The sequence below is a fragment of the Moschus berezovskii genome, chromosome 23 (genome assembly GCF_049115385.1).
Source record: "Moschus berezovskii isolate FMDL1 chromosome 23, NW_MosBer_1.0, whole genome shotgun sequence".
Classification (NCBI taxonomy): domain Eukaryota; kingdom Metazoa; phylum Chordata; class Mammalia; order Artiodactyla; family Moschidae; genus Moschus; species Moschus berezovskii.
Window position 1 is genome coordinate 44682221 of NC_142482.1, and position 26434 is coordinate 44708654.

Here is a 26434-nt window from a genome sequence, read left to right on the forward strand (position 1 = left end):
CATCCCCGCATGCCAGCCCCGAGCATCCTATAACATCCATTGACCCTGAACTAGTGATTCGTTTCACATATGACAACATACGTGTTTCAATGCCATTCTCCCAAATCATCCCACCCTCACCCTCTCCCACAGAGGCCCAAAGACTGTTCTATACATCTGTGTCTCTTTTGCTGTCTCGTATACAGGGTTATCATTTACATCTTTCTAAATTTCATATATATGTGTTAGTATACTGTATTGGTGTTTTTCTTTCTGGCTTACTTCACTCTGTATAATAGGCTCCAGTTTCATCCACCTCATTAGAACTGATTCAAATGCATTCTTTTTAATGGCTGAGTAATACTCCATTGTGTATATGTACCAAAGCTTTCTTATCCATTCGTCTGCAGATGGACATCTAGGTTGCTTCCATGTCCTGGCTATTATAACAGTGCTGCAATGAACATTGGAGTACATGTGTCTCTTTCAATTCTGGTTTCCTCGGTGTGTATGCCCAGGAGTGCGATTGCTGGATCATATGGCAGTTCTATTTCCAGTTTTTTGAGGAATCTCCACACTGTTCTCCATAGTGGCTGTACTAGTTTGCATTCCCACCAACAGTGTAAGAGGGTTCCTTTCTCTCCACATCCTCTCCAGCATTTATTGCATGTAGACTTTTGGATAGCAGCCATTCTGACTGGTGTGAAATGGTATCTCATTGTGGTTTTGATTTGCATCTCTCTGATTATGAGGGATGTTAAGCATTTTTTCATGTGTTTGTTAGCCATGTTTGTGTCTTCTTTGGAGAAATGTCTGTTTAGTTCTTTGGCCCATTTTTTGATTGGGTCATTTATTTTTCTGGAATTGAGAATAAATATTGTAAAAAATGAGTATACTACCCAAAGTAATTTATACATTCAATGCAATCCCTATCAAGCTGCCAATGATATTTTTCATAGAACTAGAACAAATAATCTTACAATTTGTATGGAAATACAAAAAACCTCGAATAGTCCTCATGCTTTTTAAGTCATGTTATTTTTAAAATGAAGCCTCCCCTTAGTACTTCAATATTGCACCCTCTCTCGAGCACTCCATGGCACTTATATGACATAATATTCATGCTTATTGTGTCCATTGAATGTTCACTGTTTCTCCTGCTCCCAACCTCCATGAGGCCTTTAGATTTCTGCTTATGTTCACTTCTGAATTCTAGTTCTTGGAAAAAAGCCTGTTGCATAGTGGGTGCTCAGTAAATGTTGTTGAATGGATAAAAGTTTTTTTTTTTTTTTAAACTTATCATCACTTTTTAAAAGGTTGATTTAAGCATCTGCAATGTTGACTTCAGCCTCCATTGGGGCTCAGTGCTGGTGGAAGTCACCTTAACAATCCCAGAAGGACCGTGCAGGTCAGTGAGTCACTGGTGGGTCCATCCCCCTCTGAAAAGCACCCCAAGGCTTAGAACCTACATCACAAGTTTTTCTTGTAAGTGATTCTCAGAGTTTCAGTAGATGTCCGAACTGTTCTTTCACTTTGAGATTCTTTTCCTTTGTGCCTCTGATGGAATCAGCGCACACCTCCAAAGATATCACCTTGTCGCTGTTCTTTGGTGAATCCCCACCTCTGGTTCCACACGTGTCTTTCTGGTATCTTTCAAAGCCATGTGGTGAGGCCTGGCTGCTTCCTGAGGACTTGGTCCTGGGTGAGAGTGCAAAGCAGTAAGGCAGGAGGCCAGGCAGACCTGTGCTCTGCCCCACCTCTTCCTTAAAGAGACAAAAGATTAAAAAAGAAAAATCAACAAAATCCAAAACAATAGCAAAAAACCCAGTAAAGTCCCTTAGGAAAAATATCACAAGGGCTGTTTGTTTGTTTGTTTGGGGGACTTAGGGGTTAGGAACAAGTGCTCGTCTGTTCCTGACCCAGGTAGGAGGGGGCACATTATCCACGTGGCAGGGGTGGGTGGGGTGTGTTTGTGTGGATGGGGGTGGGGTGGGGCAGGGAATCCAATGGCCCAACCCTGGGCATCTCAAAGCGAAAATGGCATGAGTGGGAGCTGGCCATCTGCTGGGCTGGAGACCCTCTGACATCTCCTACCGTCCTGAGGGTGTCAGGTCTAAGTGTCCACAGGAAGCTCTTCTCTCTGTGGTTTGGTTCTAAAGGACATGAGTGTAAAATAATGGAACCGAGACGCACTTACAATTTACCTTCATTTGCAAGTTGTAAGACGGAGAAGGCAATGGCAAGCCACTCCAGTACTATTGCCTAGAAAATCCCATGGATGGAGGAGACTGGTAGGCTGCAGTCCTTCGGGTCGCTAAGGGTCGGACACGACTGAGCGACTTCACTTTTCACTTTCACACATTGGAGAAGGAAATGGCAACCCACTCCAGTGTTCTTGCCTGGAGAATCCCAGGGATGGGGGAGCCTGGTGGGCTTCCATCTATGGGGTCACACAGAGTCGGACACGACTGAAGTGACTTAGCAGCAGCAGCAGTTGTAAGAAGACATGGTCATAAGTTTGGTATTTTTTTTTTTTATCATATTACGAGTGTGTGTGCGTGTTTTAAAGTTTATTTGGCCTTGTTTGGTCTTAGCTGCTGCACCTTGAATTCAGTGCATCACGGGATCTTTCGTTGCGGCTCGTGGGCTCTCTAGTTTTGGTGCATGGGCTTAGTTTCTCCGAGGCATGTGGGGTCCTGTTTTCCTGACCAGGGATGGATCCTGTGTCCCCTGAATTCCAAGGCGGATTCTTCACCACCAGTGAAGTTCCTAGTGTCTGTTCTGAGGAGACTGCTCCTGCAGATGAAACCTACCTTGTCTATTTGACCAGCTGATTTACTGTAACTTTGACAACCTTTTATGCTCCTTTCCTGAAAAATTTAATGAGAGTGTGGTAGGCAGAATAATGCACCCCCCATCCCAAATCCATGTCCTAATCCCCAGGATCTGTGAATATGTTGTGTTAAAGGGCAAGATGGGAGTTAAGGCTGCTAATCTGCTGACCTTAAAACAGGGAGATGGTCCTCAGTTACCTTTGTGGGTCCTAGTGGACTCATAAGGGCCCTTGAAATGTGGAGGGAGGCAAAAGAGTTAGAACCAGAGAGATGGCATTGTAAGAAAGACTTGATGATGGGCCACTGCTAGCTTTGAAGATCGAAGGGGACCACAAGGCATGGAATGCAAATGGTTCTTGGAAGCTGGAAAAGGCAAAAAGATGGATTGTTCCCTAAAACCTGTGTAAAGGAACACAGCCCTGCTAACACCTTGCTTTTTAACCCAATGACACACATTTCAGCCTCTGACCTCAGAACTGTAAGATAATAAAACTATGTTGTTTTAAGTCATCAAGTCTGGGGTCATCTGTTACAGCAGCTATTGGAAATCAATACAGAGAGAGTAAAGGGAAGCTTGTCTTTGTGTTCCGGCCACACGCCCCCTTCCCAGTGCTGTGGTTGTCAGTATTCTTCCAGGGAAGATGAAAAGACAGACAGAACCACAAAGCACGTTAGAAGTCTGTGATGGCTGGACCGGGCGTTGACCACTATGACTCCCCTCCAGGGACTGGAGTCAGACCCTCACTTCAGGCCAGTGACCAGAGCTCATGAAAACAGATTCCCGCTGGCAAGGCCTCAGGCCAGGATTCCTCCACCATGGCCGGGAATAGGGAGAGAGATGTATACGGGAGTATTAAAAGTTAGTGTGCAGTGCTGCTCTTAGAATTCTTCATTAGCAGATGTTTAAAAGTCAGTGCTCTAAAATTACTTGCAGAAGCTTATAAATATGAATTTCCTCTAATTCACATTTTATAAGAACTCCTATCAGCTGTATCACAGCTTGAAAAATACCAAGAATGCATTAGAAAAATCTTTCTGTTTAAAACTAGATTGATCCCACATTTACATGGCAAAAGAAGGCCATTACACGGCAGGCAGTGAAAGCTTCATTTCAGAGAGCTTGAGGAAAAAAACTCAAAATAATTCACTTCTACCCAGGCCATTTGACAACTGTTAGACTTTTCCTTACAAAATAAAATGAAATACCACCACCTGCTGCTTCAAATCTCCAATTAATGCTATAAAAAGTGCCTTCATTTAAAAAGCCAATGTGTAAATTTCTCCAAGCTGGGTGCAGGCATTTCTTCAAATTTACTGTAACCTTTTGCTCCTGTCTGCTTTCAGATTCCAAAGAGAAGCCAGAACTGATTTTCACCTAATTAGTTAAGAGTGAAACCCCTTCCTGTTCATTGGGTTCAGTTATTTAAGATACTGATAATTCACATATAATCTGTTGCTATGTGTGTTTAGTAGAAATTGCAAAAGATTATTGAAGCTTGCCAACATTCCACCTATGAATTAAAACAAGGATGTTTTTGCAGAACCACAGAAGAGAAAGAAGAGGCTGAGAGAAAAAGTGAACAGTGGTCTTTCTGACCTTGCAAGACTCTTTGTTTTTAAATTTTGATCTTTTTTTAAATTGAAGTATAGTTGCTTTATAATGTCATGTTAGATTCTGTTGTACAGCAAAGTGAACCAGCTAAGACTCCGGGCTTCCATTGCAAGGCTCTTTTAAGATCAAATCAGCAGGTGTGAGATTCACCACCTTCAAGCAGTTTTTAAGGGATGAGGAAGCGCAGATCTTTTATCTCTCTTTCCCACCCCGATAGTCAGGTTAATGAGAACTTCTACAGGGTGAGCCCCTGGACACCTTTGAAATGTGCCCTTCTGTTTACCAGATGAATCGAGGGACAGTGAGCTTTAAACACTGGCTAGGCAGGGTCAGCTAAAAATGGGCATAAGGGGTCATTTGCAGCCTGTGTTGAGGGCAAAACCAGCAGGCTGATTCTATCATTCTGTTGTCTTGTGTGGCCAGTGTGCAAGACAGGAGCTAGTATGGAAAGAGTTTTCAAGAATCATTTGGGGCTGTTGCGGGAGCCAGGAGAAACTGGTAGACAAGACCGTGGGTGGATGTACAGCTTGACCTAGGACGGTCCTGATGCCGAAAGCTCAGCTTCTTTATACCCAGGTGCCAAATCAAATCTCAGAGACAGAGTTTTGGGTGAAGTAGAAAAGAGTACCTTTATTGCTTTGCCTGTTAAAGGGGACACAGTGGGCTAATAACCTGAAAACCATGTGTCCCAACTTGGGGAAGAGAGTGAGAAGTTTTATGGTGATTGTCCAAAGAGGGCATGATCAGCTCGTGGACTTTCTTCTGATGGGTTGGTGGTGAGGTAAGTAGGAGTCAGCAACATCAACCTTCAGGTCCAGCCGGCCCAGGGTCTGCATTTTTGCTGGCAGCATACCATTGTTAACACTTCTGCCACGTGAAGAGGGTTTCAGTATCTGCCAAACAGTTCAAAGATACGGTTGTGTGTATCCTTTGATGGAGAAAATAGGATCTTGCCCCAAGGCTGCTCTCGACTGTTTGTTTCTCCCTAATCTTTCATCCTCTCCCTTCCATAATCAACAACTGCTTAAACCTGCACATTGTACCTCAGGGAAGGTCATGAGGCTGAATGAAGGCAGTTTTCTATTATCAAAGCAATGGGGTGCTCAGGAGCCCCATGGGGCCTTGCACGGTGGCAGTCCCAACATCTCTGCTTGATCCTCATGGCTCTTCATGATAGCCCTGGAGATGACTGGTATTAATCCAAGAGGAGTGATCTCTTTAATTAGTTGCCTTGATGATCCCTGCCCCTCCAGCGCTCTGTTCTTATTTTGAATTCTTGCCTGGCGTGTCCTGCCCCACCATATCTCTTTTCCATGGCTTCCATGCTCCAAGCGTCCAGAGGAAGTGGTACAGCTTCCTCCAGGGAAGACTTTATAATCCTCACTTGAACTCACCTTAACCTTTCACAGTTACTTCCTGAGTCACAAAACTGGCATCTTAGCTAGAGGTTTGTTCTCAAAAAGGTATCCATGTTATTTTTTGCTTAATTAGATCAGGAGATCAAGCTGATATGTGGTAGGCACCCTGCCATCTTCTCCACTGTCTTCCATTGGTTTTGGTGAGATTTCTGTCTGTTGCCTGTCCCTTTCCCCTTATGTTCCTTCTCAGTCCGAGAGGAAAGGTCAACCCCTTTGTGTGCCAGTCTATCTTTAAGTGTAATGACCTTCAGAGTTAGGTCAAAGGCTCTCTCTTTGTATCCGCATCTCCCTGGAACACGAGTCCTGCATCCCAGCTACCTCCTGCATGCCTTCACTGATGTCCCGGAATTTTCAAGCTTAAATTAGGTTCTAAATTGAGCCCCTTTGTGGCTCCCCTCCAGTTATGTCTTCCTCCTGTATTCCCCGCACACGCCTAAGTGAGAAACTTCAGAGTCATGTGTTGGCTGTGTTCCTTCCTTGCTTCAGCCCACAGGTGCTGTCGGGTCTGTTTCCAACATCTCTGGAATCAGTTTTGCCTTTGGTTCCACAGCCTTTGCCCTGGGTCGTATCCTCTCTACATGTGAGCAGTCCCATCTCAGGGGTTCTCAGTTTCCAGATCTGTTCTCCCTTCTTCTCTTCTTGACAGTCACGAGTTATCATCTGAAATGCAGAGAGGATCAGGACTCTATCTTAGAAACTTTGGTGGCTTCTTGCTCACCAGAGCCCACCCTGTCTCTTTCACAAGCTTATAAGTCCTGTGGGGTCTGCTCTCATCTTCTTGGTTTTTTCTCAAATAAGGATGGTCCAGCCGCTGGGATCCTGAGTGCCTTGCGAGAGTCTGCTTAGATTTTAGTGTCTCTGTCAAACCTTCATTGAGCCCTCAGTCAGAAATAAACATTCCTTTAAAAAAATTATTTATTTTTTATTTATTTGGCTGTTTCAGGTCTTAGTTGTGTCCTGCGTTGTGAGGGCTTAGTTGCCTTGTGGCATGTGGGATCCTAGTTCCTGGACCAGGGATTGAATCCACGTCTTCTGCATTGCAAGGTAGATTCTTAATCGCTGGACCACCAGGGAAGTCCCAGATATAAGCACTCTTTTTTTAGGGTACCGTTTGCCCTTTGCACAGACCTTCATTATTGTACTTGTTATATAAAATGTCATTTATTGTGAACATGATCTGTTCTAGGGCAGGGACCGTGCCTTTGTTCATATTTGTGTCCTGAATGCTGGCCTTATACTGGGATCAAAGTGGGTGGGGGGCAGGTATCAACTGAAGTTTGTCAGTCAGTGGATGTTCACTTCCAATTAGAATACATATCCATTACTGGGAAAGTATTACATGTTCAATGTCTTTTTATCCTTATACAATGCTAAGCACACAGGTGACAAAGAATAAATACTTGTTGGCTAATTTATGATTAAAACTTTAAGCAGGAGAAAGTGGAACTGTAGAACGTAGACATGTGGCAGAAATATTGGATGTCAGTGCTGCACAGCATTATGTGGGAGTGTATGGAGATTTGCTCATTATGCTTTCGTGTGATATACTGATTTTTACTGCTTTGGTATGAATGGGAGCACGTGATTTTAAAGCAAGAAATTGCCAGGATTTGGGGAGGAATATATATTTAGGTGAAATTAGTCAAATTAAAAAGGAAAAGGGAGGCTTCCCTGGTGGCTCAGTGGTAAAGCATCCACCTATCAATGCAGAAGACAGGTTCGATCCCTGATCCGGGAAGATCCCACATGCCACACAGCAACTAAGCCCATGCACCACAACTACTGAGCTTGTGCTCTAGAGCCCTGGAACTGCACCTGCTGAGTCCACATGCCATAACTACAAGGCCACACACCCTCGAGCCCATGCTCTGCAACAAGAGAAGCCACAAAAATGAGAAGCCATGCCCCACAACTGGAGAGTAGCCCCCTCTTGCTGCAACTAGAGAGCCTGCACAGCAGTGAAGACCCAGCACAACCATAAATAAATCCATTTAAAAAATCTAGAAATACCTGAGAATTCAAAATTTCCTTAAAAATAAAAAGAGAGCTTCGGGTCCACCAAAGAGCTATAGTCTCAGAACATGCATGTGTGTGTATGTGTGTGTGTATGCATGCACACACAAGTGTGTTTGTATGTGGGTAGTCATATAGGTAAACCCTCCTATTTACACGTTCTCTTTATGCAGCATATAAAATATAAGTAACTCGTGGCATCGTTAATTTGCCAGTGTGTACCATTTCTGACAATTTGAAGGCCTTTCTAAAATTAAGGTAAAATTGTTGCAAGCCACATGAATTTTGTAAAATATTGGGAAAGTGAGAGGAGATGCTGAATACACAAAGAGTAGTTTTGCAGTTGCTAAATTAATAGAACAGTGAATAGCTGTCTTTGTTGGAGTGGAGTTCCCCAGCTCACATGCATACAGAAATATCATCCTGGTCTCTGCTTCCTTTGTGGCCCCTTAAGACCATTGCATATGGTTTTATCATCTCATTTAAAAATGTTCAACCTAAAATATACTTAAGAACAACGTGTAACACATTTAAATGTCAAATTGTACTGTGAATGTTCTTAGAATAGTATTCATAAAGAAGTCAGTTCACTTCGACACAATCGCAATGATATCATGAGCTCTCTTTTTGCTTAAAAGCTTTTTCCAAAAGTTTTCTGATAGGGGATTGCTGGATTCCATTTATACCCAGGTGTGGATTTCATTAATGTGTGCTCTGTCCATTTGGCCATGGACTTTTTGTGGAAGAACCTCATGATTTTTTTAATGCACACATCCTCGTATGAAAATACACATTTTAATCAGTCCATTTTTTTTCATGAAAGTTTAGCTTTTGCTTCCCCCAAAAGAAAATATATCCAAATAAGCAAATATTATTGGAAATAAAAATAACTTGGATTATAGTGAAACTTTGTGCCTTCACTGTTTAAACAGTGATTTGATTTTTTGATTATTTTTATTTGTATTCTAGTTGATTCCACTGCCTTATGGATGTATTGTCATTTTATAGGTATCTCAGCTCTCCTTTCAATGAGAAAGGATATACAGAAGCTTCAGGAACATCTAAGGAAAACAGTTGGTTTTTCAGAATTTCTTTAACGCTGAAATTAAATCTGTTGCTTTTCACTTTTGAGCTAAGAATAAAATCGTTATGGATGTTCTCGTACTGTGTATTAATGCCTGTTACACTTGAATCCCACATTAACATTTTTATTTCCACTGAGATTTCTGATATAATCAGGTATTAAACCTTGTGGTTATTTTGACAATTATGCTTTTTATAGAAGGAGTCTAACAGTTAAACCCTCAGTTAGGAAAAAATGTTGTTTTACTTCATCTGGAAGAGAAATTATTCTAAGAGATGGTTAGAAGATTCAATAGTAGGTTAAAGATTTTAAAGAAAAGCTCACAGAGAGAGTCCTCTACTTTCCATTCATGAAACAAAACAGATAAAACTTCTTTCTTTCTCCAGATCCCTCTACGGCATATGCCAGGCTCAAGGTCATGCCTTGTGCTCTATGCCTGAGCGATCAATTTTTAAAAAATTGACAGTTCTCTGTTATTCTTCCAGAGTTTAATTTCTCACACTACCCTACAATTTTTATTTATTTAAAAGAGTATTCTCTCCCTCCATCTTGTTCATCAAAACTACTTACCCTCCTTCACATGCTGCTCCATCTTCTCACCCAGACCTCCTATTTCCATTTTCAAATTTGAATTTGCCTTTTTTTCATTCATAACTTAGAAGGCAGCCTTAAAGTTCAAAGAACAAACAAACAAAAGCAGCTCTCCCCTGTGACTTATAAAGTATTTGCTCAGGTTGGGTCTAATTAGCATGATTTTTTGTTCATTACCTTAATATTAGTGATGCTTTTTCCAAGGTACTATTTAAAAGGCAGAAGCTTGGGAGAAGCTTAGGCCTTGGTCCTAGTTCTATGAAAGTTGGGCAAGTTATTTAAACCTCAGGTTCTTTATCTGTAAAGTCATCTGCAGACACCTACTTCACAGGCTAGTCATGGGGAGTATGGTTAGCATGTTTAGTAGATGTTCAAAAAAACTGCATTGTTGCTCCCTTTCCTGGCTCCATACTGAGCGCTACATGTAGCCCAACCACGCTGAATGTCATGGACTGTGGGAGAAATTAGTGTGAGATAATCTCATATCTTTTCTGGGGCAACATCTGAATTGTCGATAATGTGGTACCGTTATGGTACAGGGAGTAAGTATAAACATTTCAAAGACGTGAAAGACAAAGACATTGGGGGAAGGGGCCCCTGAGTTGTGTCTGGAAGGAAAGATGGGCTGTGGTTTAGAGGAGACTGCTTGAGTAGAGGCCAGGAAGTGAAGAGTACGGGGAAATGACAGCCATCATGTTCCCCTGGGGTTGAGGGGTCAAGTTGCAGAGCTATGGAAAGTCAGGCCTAAGTATGAGGGTCTTTAGGAATTGAACAGAGGAGTTTAGATTTGAAACAGAACATAACAGGGAGCAGGAATTCAGGTAACTACATTGTCCTCGTTAAGAGGATTATCTTCCAGGGTGGCAAGAAGTGATTGTTTTTATGCCTTTTATTTTCTCCAGTGTAGTGATTTTTTAAACTCTCTTTGACTCGTCATATGAAAAAAATTTTTTTACATCATGAGACAGTACACCTGCATATATTGTTTTGTCACTAAGTTGTATCTGATGGTTTTGCGACCCCATGGACTGTTGCCCGCCAGGCTTCTCTGTTCATGAGATTTTCCAGGCAATAATACTGGAGTGGGGTGCCGTTTCCTACCCCACGGGAACTTCCCGATCCAGGGATCAAACCCGCATCTCCTGCATTGGCAGACAGATTCTTTACCACTGAGGCACCAGGGAAGCCCTGCATATTGCTTGTATATATTTGTTTCATGAAATAAAAGTTTTGTGAAACAGTAGTTACCCTGGTATGTGTACTGCACAGGGCTGACGCTATAATTTTCAGGGTCTTATGCAGAATAGAGATGTGGGACCTTTTGTTTAAAATGCAGGAAAAAGGTGCTGTTAAAGGTACTTAAATATATACTTTTTCCTTTCTTCCACGGTCTCTTTCTTTCTCAGTTTGTCACGATGTTTTGTTTATTCTGCTTTTGTTGTCATTCTAAGTAAAGAAAAATTAAATTAGATGTTTAAATTATTAAGATGAATTGTACCATTTGTCTTTATAACCTGCAATGCCAAAATGTTATAGTATAAGATCACTTAGCTCATATAAGAAATCACCAAAATTGTACAGTTTGTATTTCTTAGCTCATATTTGCCTGTGCATTTTGTTCTTATCAGAACAGTGGAAGTACTATAACTAACAGAACTATTTGTTTCATTTTTAATATGTACATTCTATAACACTCTCTGCCTTAGGGGTACTGATGAGTAAGGAAGGACTGAAAAGGAACAGGACTCTGGGTTGCCTTAAGTTTCCCTTTCCTTCTACGTCATCATTTTCAGCAGAAGCGATTGACTATTACAGGAAAGGAACATGAGTAAGAAGGAGAAGGATAGGATTATCCTCGGTCCTTCTTATTTCTTAGAAGGCCATTGCCTTCTTTCTTCTTTGGAAGCAAGTTCTGGTTTTATTGGAAAGTGTGGTCCCACCACGCCTTTCTTGGATACAGACATAATGTGCTTATCCTGTATTTACTTTGGGTCTTGACAGTTGCCCAGGCATCCTGGGTCCACCTGAGTTCTGTACTCACCGGGGATCACCTAAGACAGGGAGCCACGGGCACACGTATCGCGCATGCATCCTCTCCTCATGAACGTGCTGCATTGTCTCGTTGGACTTCCCTTCAAAAATAAAATTATTCAGAGTTTCAAGATGCTGGCAGCAGATCATTAAGCCATATTGGAGGCTTTTCATAGAATGGGGCCTTATGAGACAGTATAGATCACAAACCCATGAAGCTGACAATGTATTTTCTGTTTTCTTCTATCTTATTAAAAAAACATAGTTGCAGCCCATTACATTGATGTCACAATTTACTAATGAGCTATGATCGGTAGATTGGGAAACCCACCATTAAAAACATAGACTCTAGTGTCAGATTGCCAGGTCTGAATCCTGCTTCACTGCTTGCTGCCTACGACCTTTAGAGGACCTCTGTTTTTCGTATATAAAATGCAGGAAATATTAGTAATTAGTTCATAAAGATGCTTTGGTATTAAATGAGTTAATACATGTAATATGCTTAGCATGATGAATGTCATATAATAAACATACAATAATTAGCTGATCATCATCATTAATATTGTTACCATTATTATTAATTTACATCTTGCTCTAGGTAAATGCTGAAGAAGAAAAAGTTTCTTTAATGAACAGTAAGCATCTCTGCTCATCCTAAAATAGACACTGTCTTAGGTTTACCAATCTTTGTGTTTTATCTTGACTGCACATATGTGAAATATTATAATAATCAAATGAAAGTAAATTCTTACCAGCCTTAATGCAATGAAAATACTTAAAAATTAAATGTAATGAAAAACTCAATGAAAGATTACTTTATTTCTGTTTCTTCTCTACAAGATTAAAACAAGTAGATGATAGGTATTTGTCAATTACCAGTTTAATAAAAATAAGCAAGGATGTCTGAAAGATACCATTCCTTAGCTTAAGGGACCAGAATTATTCCTTTTGGAATGAAATTCTTAGATGATAAACTTCAATCATCGGTTAAAATGCTAGAGGAGAATGTTTTCTATCTTTGCAAACATACGGCATACATCGATTTTTGTTATAGACCCAAACTAAATCCCTAAGTCACAAAATTAAATGAAAAGAGTGCAGAATCTGGTGGGTATTCAGTCAATACGCGTTGTCAGAACAACATCAAATCAAAGTGAGCAAAATACTGGCTGATTCGTTTTGATCTGTTTTGAATTTTGTTCCTTGATAGTTTCATAATAAATAGTACTATTTTGTAGCTAATTTACATATTTCTCATTATTAATTGAGGCTGTTTAGCTCTCTTCTCATTGATGGTTGGGCATTTTATGTTTACTTGATTCTCTCAAATTTGGTACTAAGTTGATATATGGTCACTTTATATCTGATGGTCTATCAATGGCTGATACAAATTTGTACATGATATATAGACATGTTTGTGGTTAGATAATCATCTTAACATGGAGTTCAGCAGACTCATTTAAATGAATTTATCTCAGGTTATTTTAAATAAAATTCGGGACACAGTAGATATTGCAGAGAAAAATGTATGCAAAAATTTGTTTTTATCTACCATTTATTAACAGCAGTTCCTTGAGTTGTAGACTGCATGTGTCTTCAAAGATGTGCTAAATTGGGTATATTTTAACTTCCCATTTTATGTTAAGATGGAAGATTAGCTACAAATCAAAGCTAAGTTATATCTTTAGCACAGCATCAGCTCTGATAACAATTTATCTTCCTCTTCAAAAATTGCTGAGGAACAGATGAAAACACCTGAAATGCCAAACATTTAAAGAGATCTCACTTTGATTCTCTAAAGCAAATGGAAGCATACAAACCTGTAAAATGCTGGGTTAAATTGAAAACAGCTTCACTCAGGTTTAAAGAATAATGCAGATCTATTACCTATGCCAATTAGATTTGATGAAAAAGTATTCACGTTCTTTTTTTCCGGAAGATTGATTTGCACTGATTTGCACATTTGCAGTATATGTCATGACCCTGAGTGAGGATCACAGTTCACAGCATCACTAGCACCCATCTCAGGATTAGGTTAGCTTTGAAAGTGGTGATATTATACTTACTTTACATTTCTAGCAGGATTGGCGTTTTTAAGCATAGTATTTTAAAACATACTATTGTCTAGTCAAGGCAATGGTTTTTGCCGTGGTCATGTATGGATGTGAGAGTTGGACTGTGAAGAAGGCTGATCGCCGAAGAATCGATGCTTTTGAATTGTGTGTTGGAGAAGACTCTTGAGAGTCCCTTATACTGCAAGGAGATCCAACCAGTCCATTCTAAAGGAGATCAATCCTGGATGTTCATTGGAGGGACTGATGCTAAAGCTGAAACTGCAATACTTTGGCCACCTCATGCGACGAGTTGACTCACTGGAAAAGACTCTGATGCTGGGAAAGGTTGGGGGCGGGAGGAGAAGGGGAAGACCGAGAATGAGATGGCTGGATGGCATCACTGACTCTGTGGGCATGAGTTTGAGTGTACTCCGGGGGTTGGTGATGGACAGGGAGGCCTGGCGTGCTGTGATTCATGGGGTCGCAGAGAGTCGGACATGACTGAGCGACTGAACTGAACTGAACTGATTGCTAGTAAATGGAAAGTGAATGTTAGGGTCTTAGATGATTAAAACTGTATTTTAGAAAAAATTGGAATTAATAACCAACTTTTTACAAAAGGAAATTCAGTTCAGTTCATTTTTATTTGCATATCTGAGATAGGTTTTAATTCATTAAGTATATGGTGTATATGTAATTTGGGAACAATTTTTAGAAGCAGGATCTCAGTCTTCCACCTCAAGTAGATCAACTGCAGATAAGAGTTTGAAAATTTACAATTCTGGTTTCTCTTGGTTTTTAGATTCCTTGCATGAATTCTTAGTGGTCTCCTGAAGCTAAGGAGTTTTAATTTCTTTGTCTGAAATGATTCTGAATGACCACACTAGTGTTAAATAGAATGCTTTCACTCAGGCGTGCCAGTTGAGGGTGACTTGTTTCCTGGGATGGTTGATGCCTGTGGGCTTCTCTCCCCACATCACTTACAACCTGCAGCCAGCCTGTCGTGTTGTAATCCTTTTATGATTTTTGGCTAAGGTTCAAACTCCAATAAATGTCTGTATAGTAAGAATGGTATTTTCATGAAATACAATTCCAGCTGCATTTATATGATCAACATGAAGATGATCCGTTTTGGTTTAACTTGGCCATGGGTGAATGGGGATTGTTTGGGTTCCTGCAAGAAGGCTTGGATTTCATTAGACTTGCTTGTGCGTTAGGGACATAGGTTTAGCAACAACTTTATGGTGCTGAAATCTGTGACAAATTCTTTGGAAGGCAGGAGTCAGAAGAAGTGGGATTTATCCCTGTTCAGCCCTTACTACCTCTGTGGCATCAGGCCTCTGAGTTAGGATTTATGACTATGGTCTCTCTTCTCCAGTTCACAGCCCGTCATCTTCCAAGAGTGGTTCATATTGCTTTTGCTCTCTGATAGGCACACTCTTTTATTCTGCACCCCAATATAATCTTATTTTTATGTTCTGCTAAAAAGCAGAGACATTACTTTGCCAACAAAGGTCCGTCTACTCAAGGCTATCTTCCAGTAGTCATGTATGGATGTGAGAGTTGGACTATAAAGAAAGCTCAGTGCCGAATTGACGCTTTTGAACTGTGGTGCTATAGAAGACTCTTGAGAGTCTCTTGGACTGCAAGGAAATCAAACCAATCAATCCTAAAGGAAATCAGTCCTGAATATCCATTGGAAGGACGGATGCTGAAGCTCCTATACTTTGACCACTTGATGCGAAGAGCTGACTCGTTGGAAAAGACCTTGATGCTGGGAAATACTGAAGGCAAAAGGATAAGGGGGAGACAGAGGATGAGATGATTAGATAGCATCGCTGACTTAATGGACATGAATTTAAGCAAATTCATGCCAGGAGATAGTGAAGGACAGGGGAGCCTGGTGTGCTGCAGTCCATGGGGTCACAAAGACCTGAACATGACTTAGCAACTGAACAGCAGCCATGATACATTTTCAATGGTAGAGAAGTAACTTGAGTATGGGTAGCTCTTTTACAGACTAAAATACACAAGATCATTTGGAAGTAGTTGGATTAGCCAGAATTAAGAACAGGAATCATGAATTTTAAGTCACTTATTAAGTAACTTCAAGTCACTGGGACCCAATGAGGAACAATTCAATTATTCTGATAAACCAAACCTAATTTGCAGTGTAATTTTTATATGATTACAAAATTAGAAATGAAAAAATAAAAGCTATATATACTTGTTGGCTTAGGTAAGCCAACTCAGAAGTATTTTATTTTTCTCAGATCCATGTTCAGTTCAGTTCAGTTCAGTTCAGTTGCTCAGTCGTGTCCGACTCTCCGCGACCCCATGAATCACAGCACGCCAGGCCTCCCTGTCCATCACCAACTCCCGGAGTTCACTCAAATTCATGTACATCGAGTCGGTGATGCCATCCAGCCATCTCATTCTCGGTCATCCCCTTCTCCTCCCGCCCCCAACCTTTCCCAGCATCAGAGTCTTTTCCAGTGAGTCAGATCCATGTATCTGTTACGAACTTTATAAAGTATATCAAAATTGATACAGATTATAAACTGATTTTGTCATGAATTATTATATATATGTGTGTGTTTTATTCTTTGGTCTTTGAATATTGCTGATTTTGATGAAAATCTAAAACATCTAAAAAGAATAAAATAGAAATGAAGGGATAAGAACAAAATTACCTTTGATCTGGGGAAATCAATGTTAATAATACTACTTTTATTTTCTGCCTACACTTAGAAAATTTTGTTATCCCCATTTAAAGTCAAGGTAAAATAATCAAAATGGTTGAGATTAAGTCTATGTAGAGTTAACAGTCAAATTTAAACATCAATTGCATAACAGATGATAATATCTAGAGTAGGAGTCAGGACACAGAAAGAAGCCAGATACCATTCAAGCTGCAGTTAAGAAAACTCAGCCTATTTAAGTGGATGGATAAAGTTATTTTCATATAATATTCTAATTTGCCAAAGAAAAATATCACTCACTTGTGATATTCTTGTTCCTGTAAAGAGTTTCCATTTGAGTTTATGGGTCATAATGAAACATATGGGGAAGATTAGTGATTAAGAAACATTCGGGTTATATAGGTGTACTAAATTAGATGTACTCAGAACATTAGCTGTTACTTGATTAATTTTTCATTCTGCCTGTTGATAATAAACTTTAATTCAGGGGAGGACTATAAGGGAGATATTGTACAAGTTGTTATGAGGATCAGAGAAGGGCTGGCCGGCGCCCTCTTCATCAGGAAGTGTTGTCACATGGGAATCCCTCTTCTCGAACTCACTACTTGCTAAACTTCGTGCGGGATCCACTTTCCAAAAGTGCTTTCTTTGAATTTCATTAAGATGTTGTGATGACCACAATCTGTATCTGGGAAGGGTTTTATTGGAAATTATATATATTTCATATATGAGTATAGTTCACATTAACCATATTAGCTAATGAACATTATTTGGATGTCACCTTCTTACCAATTTTACTTCGAATTCTGCCTCTAGTGATTTATTACACAGATAAAGACAGAATGATTTGCCTTATAAACAGAGCTGTGTACTTTTCCCTTCTTAGAATATTATTTTATATACTGAAAGCCATAAACTCCTTGCTGCTCACATTTTTTCTCAGTAATTTACTGGGTTTAATGAGCTGCTTTTTAAAGTTAATACTTTATAGTTAATTTAATATTTTTATGAGAAAGTCTCAGTAGTAAAGCATGGTAAAATGTTTATGGTTACACTAAACTTTCTTATTTACATATAGAGCTTCCACCTAATAGATATCTAGTATTTCCAGAAACTATTTAAAACTGGCCATTATTCTGTTATTTTTCTTTTTTTCTGTCCTGATTAGTTCTAATCAGTTTCAAATACTGAACAAATTCAATTATAGTTTATAATACGATTTTAAAAGAATTTTTAATAAATCTGCTGAGAAAGTATCCTTTAAACAAGATTTTTGTTGTTATTTAGTTGCCAAGTTGTGTCTCTTTTGTGACACTATGAACTGTAGCTTGCCAGGCTCCTCTGTCCGTGAGACTTCCCAGGCAATAATACTGGAGTGGGTTGCCATTTCCTACTCCAGGGGGTCTTCTCAACCCAGGGATTGAACCCTCATTGCAGGTGAATTCTTTACCATTGAGTCACGAGAGGAGCCTTAAACAAGATTATTGGGCTTAAATACTGATTATCACCAATTACATGAATGCATCATTCATTGATTATTTGGTCACTTTTCTTACTTAACATTGACAGTTTTAACGTATTAAAATACTGTAATGTTACTAAATACTGCTGCACTGAAATAAGGAAATGCTTTCATTTCTGCCATTGTAGTTGTGGAAAGGATAAAACTGCATAAGCATTTGTATCCCATTTTTGTAGGGGAAACAGATTTGTATTTATTAAAAACTACATGGTGATGACATGACTGCCCTACCTCAGCAGCTCTGCTTTCATTTTTTAGGCAATAAAATTCATAAGGGATAAGTGAAAAATAATTGAGGAGCATTTTTATTTTTACTAGAGTGTTTGTTATTGCTTTGCAATATACACTAAAATGTCTATTCATGATTCAAAGGAAAAAGATTAGAGCTGAATTTTGGTGTAGTGTGCATCCAAGCATTGAATTTGATTCTCAGTGAAGTAATTGAATGAAAGCAGTATTGTGTATCAAATTTATCCCCGCTCTTTAGTTTGTTAGCAAATGGCTTTTATAACAAAGATTTTAGGGTAGGGGAGGACTTTAAAAAAATTGACTCCTTTTCTCCTTTCTGGCAGATGTGTGGGTACCTTGGGGTGGGTGTTTTTTGGTACATTGTCAGGGAGTGAGAAGTGGAGGTAATAACAGATGGAAAACAGAAGGCAGCACACTTGCAGGAGGTTTTTTAACCAGTGCCTTCATAGCAGGAGGGACGGGGTGTCTGCCCTCCCTCAGCAGGCGTCTGCAGGAGTCAGAAGGCTGATTTGTGCAAGCTCTTGCCCCCGCTAATTCCTTCTAGATCATTAATTTTGAGCAGTTGGTGTACTAGTTGCCCATTACAGCTGTAACACATTACCACAAACATGGTGGCTTCAAACAACATACAAGCTTATCATCTTATCATTCTGGAGCTCAGAATTTCCAAAATGGTCCTCACTGGGCTGTAATCACGGCGTTGGCAAGAGCTTAGTCCTTCTAGAGTTTCTGAGAGGAAACTTTCTATTCTTGCCCTTTGCTAGTTTTGAGGGGCTGGCTGCAATTCCCTGGTTCATGGCCTCCTTCCATCTTCCAGGCCAGCAATGGCCCCGGGGTCCTTCACCTGACACTGATCTCCCTGCCACTCTCCTTCATTTCAAAGGACCTTTGTGATGACATTCGGTCCACAAGAATAATCTAGGATAATCTCCCCATCTCAAGGTCAGCGAACCAGCAACGGTTATTCTATCTGCAATCTTTATTCACCTCTGCTACACGAACTGACTTACTCAGTTTCTGAAGATTAGAGTGGAGAGATCTTGGGTAGCATATTATTTTGCCTACCACACATAGCCTCGTTTGTATTGATCCCTGTGTACTTTTATGCCAGTCTTCTTTCTGTTTACTTCCCTCTATCCCTCTCCTCATTAAAATGCTATAGTGCCGAGTGTGGCCAGATTGGGGCAAAAACCCTGTAACAACACAAAGAATTATATCTGTGTCTCTTTTGCCGTCTCGTATACAGGGTTATCATTTGCATCTTTCTAAATTCCATATATATGCGTTAGTATACTGTATTGGTGTTTTTCTTTCTGGCTTACTTCACTCTGTATAATAGGCTCCAGTTTCATCCACCTCATTAGAACTGATTCAAATGTATTCCTTTTAATGGCTGAATAATACTCCATTGTGTATATGTACCAAAGCTTTCTTATCCATTCGTCTGCAGATGGACATCTAGGTTGCTTCCATGTCTTGGCTATTATAAACAGTGCTGCAATGAACATTGGAGTACATGTGTCTCTTTCAATTCTGGTTTCCTCTAAAAAATAAATTAATTAATTAAAAAAAAAGAATTAATGGACTAGGCTAGTGGCTTTTACATTGTACTGTCTTTATATTCTGTCTCCATGAAGCAAATATTTTTGAGTGCTTGCTCTTCATTCTTTCAACAAACACCTTTTGAATCCTGTGTGCCAAACTCTCTTCTATGCTAGGTACAGAACAGTGAACAGTAGGGTGTGGTACCTGCTGTCTTGGAGCCTACACTTTGGTGGAGACTGAGAAACACTAACACACCAAATAAACAAGAAAAATACCAGCTAGTAATAAATGCTAGTGGGAGAGTTAAAACCGAGCATTTTGGTGAATGACTTGAATTGGAACAAGGCAGGTTTCCTGAGATCTGAATGAGAAGGAACAGCTAATCATGGAAAAAGGGAGGAAAGAGCATTCCAGGTAGAAAGTGTAAAAACAACAAAGGCATAGGTAGCAATGAGTTTGCTGTTGGAGAAACAAAATGTACTTGGAATTTAATGGGCAAAGAGAAACTGGTATGAAATGTGATCTAAAAGGGAGTTCAGGACCAGATTACATCTCTGTAAACCATGGTAAGGAACCTGGATTCTGTGTATGTTGGAAAGTGTTAGAGAGTTTCTCAGTGATTTTTATCATCTGTTAATATTACTTGACTATTGTGTGGAGAATAATCTAAAGGAAAGCAAGAGTAGAAGCAGAGGGACGCTACTTTGTAAGCTGTTGTAATAGCCCCTCCAACCGATAGTGGTGATAAAACCAAGTTGCTAGTGGAGTTGAAAATAATATTCACATATTTGGGGTATATTTAAAAGGAGATTGAATTGACAGGGCTAGAATGGAATGGATATAGAGAGTGAAGGCAAGATGGAAAGCAGAGGAATTCCCGGGTTGGGGATTGAGTGGTGGTGCTGTGTTACGGGGTGAGGAGTAGGTAGGATGAACAGTTTAGGCTCGGGACCCAGAGTTCTCTTATGACCATGTTAAGGTTGAGATGCCCATTAGACTTCCGAGGTGAGTTGTCCTGTTAGGTAATTGGATATATGACCTTGGGGATCCATGAAGAGGCTGATATAGATTGGAGAGTCTTTGGCACATGAGCAGTTGAAAATTATGTTAAAGCTTGTAATAAGGGTTAGAAGAAATCTTGAATGTGGGTCGGATGATTATTGGTGCACCAGAATTTCACAGGCAGGCGATATATGCAAAAAGGGGCACTTGCTGATGTTGGGATGGAATAAGACATAAATTTGAGGGACAATAAAAGTGCTTGTGTCCTGTTAGAGGCTAACCCATGCTCTCGGTAGCATGTATACTCAGTCTCCAAGCATGTCTCTGTGACCCCATGGAGTGCAGTCTGCCAGGTTCCTCTGTCCATGGAATTTTCCAGGCAGGAATACTGGAGTGGCTTGCCATTTCCTTCTTCAGGATACCAGGATATCTTCTCAACCCAGGGATAGAACCTGTGTCTTCTGCATTGGCAGGCAGATTCTTTACCACTGAACCACCTAAAAAGCCGACCCTAGGTAGCACTTACCCTTAATGAGCTGCGGTTAGGATATCTGAGCTATTGGTAGCAATACCTATACAATCATTGCACATAATGGTTGCCATTATGATCTAACTTTACTGTGCACGTTTAAATGAGCAGTCATTATAGAGAGAAAGTAGTTAGGTTTTGAAGTGCTTGAATAATACTTCCCTTGATGAAACACTTAGTATTTTCGTGAAAACTTAAATCTCTTATCTATCCTTGCAAGCAGGTGTTTTAAGTTTTTGATGTTTTATGTTTGCCTTCTTCCATGGGGTGTGTGTTTAGTAGCCTTTTTTTGTGATTTTCTTTTTTTCAAATTCAGTTTTTATTGGAATATATTTGATTTACAGTGTTATATGTTAGTCTCAGGTATATAGCAAAGTAAATCAGTTAAACACATATTCATATTTTTTAGGTTCTTTTTCTATATAGATCATTAAGAGTACTGAGTATAGTTCCCTGTGCTATAAGTAGGTTCTTATTAACTATCTATTACGTATATGTATATGTATATCTATAGTAGTGTGTCTTTGTCAGTCCCAATCTCCCAACTTATCCCCCCATTTGCCCTGTTTTAGTTCCTTTTTACTGTGGCACTGACAGAAAGGGAACATCTTGTATCATTCTAATTCTTTACCATTGTATTTTGGCCTTGTTGGCAATTCTTTGGTGTTATTTTTAATTTTCTAGTTTTCAGGCCTGCTGTTGAACCTTCACATTGACCGTTCACATGCCTTTGAACACTCATCATGAATGTCTGTCAAATTTTTGAATATCCAGTTTGGCCCTGAATGATGTATAGTAGTTTCCTTTTATCTGTGGTTTTGCTTTCTGCAGTTTCAGTCACCCACAGTCAACCATGGTTGGAAGATATGAAATGAAAAACTTCAGAAACAAACAATTCATAAGTTTTATTTATTTTTTTTTCAGTTGATCAAGTATCTTTTTAAAATTTATTTATTTTAATTGGAGACTAATTACATTATTGTATTGATTTTGCCATACATTGACATTCATAAATTTTTGTGTGTGTGTGTGAGAAGCACGATGAAATCTCACGCTCTCCTGCCTCTTCCTGACCAGGAGGTAAATCAGCCCTTTGTCCAGCTTATCCCACTCTTTGAACGCTTCAGTAACCCTCTTGATTACCAGATGGACTGTAGAGGTATTACAGTGCTTGTGTTCTAAGGAACCCTTATCTTACTTAATAGTAGCCCCAAAGTGCAAGAGTAGTGACGCCGGGGACGTGCCTAGTGGTCCAGTGGCTAAGACAACCGTGTTCCCAATGCAGGGGGCTGGGCTCAATCCCTGGTCCGGGAACCAGATCCCACATGCCACAGCTAAGACCTGGGACAGCCAAATCAATAAATAAAAATAAAATATTAAAAAAAGAAGAGTAGTGCTGGAAACTAAGATATTCTCTTGTGCCTAATTTATTGGTAGAAATTGAACTTTATCATAGGTATGTTCATGTAAAAAAAAAAAACCTAGTGGTTTCAATGAAAAAAATTAGTAGTTAATCTAAGAAAGAAATGGAGAATTTTATTTGAGCCAATCTGAGGATTTTAACCTGGGAGGTATTCTCTGAGAGCTTTGAGAACTGTTCTGAAATGGTAAAGGGAGAGGCAAGTACATATGTGATTTTGACAAAGGAGTGTGTTCAATCCAGCACTCATCTTGGTAGAAGGTCAGTGCTATTTTTGAGGAACAGATAGCTTACTTAGTTAGTGGTTTTATTTCTTTTCTAAGTATGGGAATATGCAAGAATCCAGGTTCATCATCCATTAATTACAGTATGGACCCATCAATTTATTATGTGTTCTAATAACATTTACTGACATGAGAAATACTCATGACATGGTTTTAAAGTAAAAAAATCTTTTGAAATTATATATACACTAGAATCTCAGTTTTATGAGTGTGTGTGTGTGTGTGAGCTTGTGAGAGGTAGGGGAGAGACTCTCTGGGTCATCGGATGTTTATTTTCTTCATCTCCCAAGTTTTCTAAAATGCATGCATGCATATTAAATAATCTATAATCAAAAAATGCTATTTAAACATTTCACTAGAAATTTTTATTCTTCTATTTTAAATTTCATACAACATTTTTAATAAAAATTCAAGTCCTTTTTCTGATCGTAAAGTAACTTTCTTGCTGTTCTTTTTTCCATCACTGTTTATTTATTTCCAACCTTCCTTTCTTGTTCCATGCTACTGAAGGAGGTGGCTTGCACATCTCCTTTTGGTGAGGAACAAATCCTATGCCACACCTCAACCAAACACTTTTACCTTTGTGTTCTGTGTTTTTGTCACTGTACACAATGCTGAGCTTTGTTGACTTGGCTGCTTGCTGTTTCTGTCCTCATGGTTGCCATTTTTCTATTCCAGTGCCCTTTCCATGTTATTTGTTATTATTGATCTCATTCTTCTTTTCCTGTGAAATGTTTACCGTAAAAGACATCTGCAAGCCGTCCAGAACTCTGCTCGGATACAGTTAAACATTTCAATGAATGTGAGCATCAACAATATATTTCTGTAGTATCTGTAGGTTTCTGTTTGTGGTCTCTTTGAAAGCAAGTGCAACACTCAGATGCAAATGTGTCATCCCCAAAGGTCATGGACAAAGGTCATAGTCTACCGGGACCAGCACCTGTCTTTAAAGGACATTGTGTGGGTTACTATGATTGTTGTCTTATTAAGTGATTCAGAAGGCAGAAAGGAATGTCAAACACACTGAATTTTCCTTTTTAAACCATTTTGGAGATAATGTTTGATAAAATGTGCAGCCCTACTTAAAATTAGTTTATTCTGCCTCTATACATTCTCAGAATTATGAACTCCACAAGTGAGTAAAGGGGAATTTATTTGTCTTTCATTTGATTAATGTCTTCTACCATCAATGTAGTATTTATTATTTTGTTGAGTTTCATGTTCCAGAATTTGATGGAGAGACAAATATCCGCTTACCCTCTCCTTGTTGACTCCAATTTTATATACGGGGATTACTCCCTTTCACTTCTCTTCTTTATGGACAGAATAATTATAAGCTATTTTCCTTGCCTCTTGAAGTGTCCTTCCCTGTACTTCTCTTAGCTCAAGAATTTCTTTGTTGAGCTTGTGACCAAAACTTTCTGCATTTACTCCAGGCTAAACATCAGTACATGAGAATATCACCACATTTTCTGTTTTGTTTTTCTGTATTCTTTCTTCTGTTATGCTGAGCTGCAATTTCGTTTTGGATCTACATTTTCAGTCCTAAGATTCGATCGAGTCAGGACATAACTGCTAGACCAATTAAGTCAAACAAAGACAAATATCACATGATATCACTTATACGTGGAATCTAAAATATGATCCAAATGAATTTATTTACAAAAAAGAAACAGACTCACAGATAAACACACACAAAAACAGCAAACTTATGCTTACCAAAGAGGATAGCAACTGGGTAGGGGGAGATAAATCAGGAGTTTGAGATTAGCGTATATACACTACCAATAATAGTATTGATCACTGCAAGGAGATCAAACAAGTCAATCCTAAAGGAAATCGTCCTGAATATTCATTGGAAGGACTGATGCTGAGACTGAAGCTCCTATACTTTGGCCACCTGATGAGAAAAACTGGTTCTTTAGAAAAAATCCTAATTTTGGGGAAGATTGAAGGCAGGAGGAGAAGGGGACAACAGAGGATGAGATGGTTGGATGACATCACTGATTTGATGGACATGAGTTTGAGCAAGCTCTGGGAGTTAGTGATGGACAGGGAAACCTGGCGTGCTGCAGTCCATGGGGTTGCAAAGAGTCAGACATGACTGAGTGACTGAACTGAACTGATACATAAAATAGATAAACAGGGACCTATGTATAGCACAGGGAACTATATTCAATATAATAACCTACAATGGAAAAATATGGAAAATAATATATACATGTGTGCGTGTAACTGAATCACTTTGTTGTATACTTGAAACTAACACACCATTGTAAATTAACTATACTTCAATAAAAAATGAATTAATCTATGTGAATTAATCTAACATGTCCAATCAGCTTTGAGGGCAGCTCTGTTGTTCCTGGTTTTAAAAAAGGATGGTAGAGAAGTAATTAAAAAGGAAAATGGTTTCTCTAGCAGAAATGAAAAGGACTTGAGTTTGGTTATATTTCCTCTCTCCCTTCCTTTCTTCCTTTCTCACTTGGCTGTACCTCCTAAGCTTCCACAGGGCTCTATTATAAACCTTATTCCTCTTACATCAGGGCACTTTACTGATGATGTGTATATATTTCTGTCTGCTCATTAGTCTGTAAGCAAATTGAAAGAAATCTAAATCTCATTTATATCTTATATGGCCGCGTTGGCTCCTATTGTGTCTCACATATAATTGAGCTTCAGTGAATGTAAAGTTGTACTTTATGCTTTATGAAGAGTGACTTCACAACTTGAACAGTGTATGAAATATCACGTGGAATGTGTTAAACATTTGTGCTCTGAGAGACAAGTTTCCATTTGAGAAGTAGAAGGGGTTTTAAGACAAAAGATGAAAACATTTTCTAGACTGTAAGGGTAATCACATGCTACGATAGATTATCAGAGAAGGAGGTGGGATCTCCATCCCTGGAGATTTTAAATGACTGGGCAGGGAAAACATCTGTCAGAATGACTGAAGCATTAGACCTGTGCTGAGGCAAACAGAACGGCAAATGGTCCTGTGATTCTTTGATTACTTGGCCTGGAGAAGAGAAGACAGAGGGAAGACGTTGAAATGACTTCAAATATGGAGAACAGTCCTTATTGCTTTCCATAGGAGAACAAATCGAAGGAGCTTAGCCTAACATCTTAAAGATTTGGGTTATGTTTTACAGTTAAGGATTTTAAGACATATGTTGTGAAAATCCTGTGGAAACCTTCAAAATAAAAGATTGATTTGTGTGAGATATGGAATTAGCTCTGATTCTGTTGCAGTAAAAATATTTTTGATGTTACTGAGAATGGAGAGAATTGTTCTAATATATTGTTTTCAGTGTATAGCATTCTTTTGGGAAAGGCAAATTGTTAAAAGTGGTATTTTCAAGCACCAAGCATCATCATTGCTTCATGGCTAGAAGGAGAGAAAAGAGAAAATAGGTGGGAAATCTTGCCCTTCTAAATATCTGTGCAGGATTGTGTTGTTTTAATCAGTACCAGAAGGTGAAGGGGAGGCTGGGACACAGCCCTGCTCCTCTGGGTCAGCCTTGCTTTGGTCACTGAACCTTTCCCCAGTGAAAATCTAGAAGAA

General features: G+C 39.3%; 1 protein-coding gene across 2 annotated transcripts in view; it reads left to right on the forward strand.

Moving 5' to 3' along the window:
• Positions 1-26434, forward strand: part of DCDC2 (doublecortin domain containing 2) — a 152637-nt gene that overhangs the window by 98542 nt on the left and 27661 nt on the right. The gene's annotated exons all lie outside the window — the stretch shown is intronic.